This window comes from Phalaenopsis equestris, unplaced genomic scaffold (genome assembly GCF_001263595.1).
Source record: "Phalaenopsis equestris unplaced genomic scaffold, ASM126359v1 Scaffold000118, whole genome shotgun sequence".
Taxonomy (NCBI): Eukaryota; Viridiplantae; Streptophyta; class Magnoliopsida; order Asparagales; family Orchidaceae; genus Phalaenopsis; species Phalaenopsis equestris.
In genome coordinates this window covers 730185-732676 of record NW_018164560.1, presented here as the reverse complement: position 1 = coordinate 732676, position 2492 = coordinate 730185, and positions in this window count along the sequence as shown.

Below are 2492 nucleotides of genomic sequence, written 5' to 3'. Positions count from 1 at the left end.
AAGGTCAGTTAGCATTTGACACATCGAATGATTTCGATCAGGGTGAAAAATATTATTTGTCGTGTTATGCGTGAAATTGGCTCGAATTAACCCGATCACCAGTGAGCTCATTTAGATGGCCCTGGACAACGAAACGGACCACGCGAGTAAGTCCGGAACGTCGATTCAACTTGGAAAAGGCGCTCGTGGCACTACGATTTCGCTTGCAGGCTTAAAGTATGTTTATTATCATTTTTGACTTGATAGTCAAAAAAGTGGTCTAAAACTATCTCAGATGATAAAACAGACTGCGCCAATGCGTCCGGAATGTCGAATTTAATCCAGAATGACGTCCACTTCACTGCGAGGACATATCTAGGTTAAAATGTGGGAGAGATATTATAATTATTATATTATAATATTATAACATAAGAAAAAATATATATAATAATAAAAAAATCATTATATTCCCACGCATCCCAGCTCACCCTCTCTCTCCCCCTATTCTTTTCCTTACCTTCTCACCCACGCACAAAACAAAAAAGGGGTTGATTCCATACACTTTAAGAAAAAAAAGGATAGTAAAAAAAAAGCAAAATAAAAATCCTATATTTATCCTATTTACAAAGCAACGTGCTTCTCCCCGTAAAAGGCATCTGATCACAAACTTTTTTTTTCTTTCTCCCTCCTCTCCCTCCTCAAGCGGGAGGGACAGCAAAAAAAATCACCCCTTTCCCATACGCGATAGAACTTCGTCCTCATTAGTGAAAAACTCCATGAATCCTTCTCTCTCGGCGTCGAGCTCACCGCCGAAGTTCCCTTTGTCGCCGGCACCGTTCATTGTTGGTTCTAGTCTGCCACCCGTGCCTCCCTCTCTCTCTCTCTCTCTCTCTCTCTCTCTCTCTCTCTCTCATTTTGGTGAGTTTGTAAGAGTTCGGCGTCTCTCCTCTCTGGAATCTACTGCGTCGTTAGCGGAGCTCGAGCATCCCCCCCCCCTCGTTCTCTGAGTCTCCCCCCCACAAACCCCACCGCCAATAGCCAGTCGAACTCGCAGCTACCTCCGTTTCCAGCTTTTTTTTTCTTCCCTTTCGGATAGCCACCCTTATTGGACTCCTTCTACCTTATCGGATTTCACCTCGCCAGAGTTGTACTCTCACCGGAGTAAAACAATGAGGAGAAGCTTCATATTTCGGCTTTCCCTTTACATCTCCTCCACTTCAGCGCTCACCACCGATAAGCCAGCATCCCTAACCTCGCCGGACAACAAACATCAACATCGTTTGGGAGGGTACGAAGGACTTCCACCTTACGTGCAAGCTCCCGCCGGACTTCTTTAGGCTTCGTGCAAACGACGCGACGGTATAACCCTTCTTCCCCTTTGCATTTTACTTTCTAGCTGGCATTAGGTTGTAGATGTGATAGGCGTCTAGGTTCGATTTCCCACACGGCGTGTGTGAGCCGATGTAAGCCGGCCGCTGATGGATCGATTGTTTTGTTAAAGGTGACCTATAGGATAGGATCTCCTTGCGCAACTAATGCTTCTACGATAGCCGAGTGAATCTTATTTGATTGTTAGTCCTAGCACAAAAAATCCTAGAGATTTGAGCTTTCCTTTGCTTTGGTTGTCCCGATCTTTTAGAAAGATCGAAAAGTAGATCTTTGTAAAATAAGAAAATGAGAGTCATTAGCTCATTTTGCAAAGCTCGGAAGCGTCGTGAAATTAGGAAGAGCATTATCGCTAGCCCGTTTCATGACGAGATAGAGAACTTCCCCCTTTGGAGATTCAGGTAGAAGTTCCTTACTTGCCTCGCCAAAGCAAAGGTGACAATCTCCATCTTTTTATATATCGATCCTAGGTTCCCTGGTGAGGTTGTTAGCACGGGAATGACTTCCTATTATATGTGTATGTTTTCATGTTGCATTTTGCATGTTACATAGCACGTCACTTCATCTCGTCCGGCAGCCCCGGTTCGACGAACATTTCACTTCATTCTGGCCGCCCTAGACTAGCGAGCATTTCACTTCACTTCGTCCTACCACCCCGGCCTGACAAGCACTTCACTTTGCTATGTCTAGCCGCCTCGGTCTGATGGGCATCCCACTTCATTTCGATCTGCTTCCCTGAGCCGATTGGCATGACACTATGGCTCGACCGGATCCCTCGACCCAGTCGACTAACTACTTGCACCACCATATTGTCTTGCATGTGTGTTTGCATTTTTGCATGTTGTAGTGTACAAGCATGAATACATTATTGCATCCAGTCTTGTATCTGTATGTTTGCATGATTATGATCATACGCCTGAGTTGCACATTCCCTGGGGCCGCTGCCACCACGGCATGCCCATCTTTCTGGGGCCACCTGCAGCCATGACATGCCCATTCCGTTAATTTTTTTGCCTTATCAGCATACTTCCTGGGGCCACTGCCACCACGGCATTCCCCATCTTTCTGGGGCCCCTGCCGTCACGACATGCCTACTCTTTACAGGTCACCGCCTTATCGCCATCCTT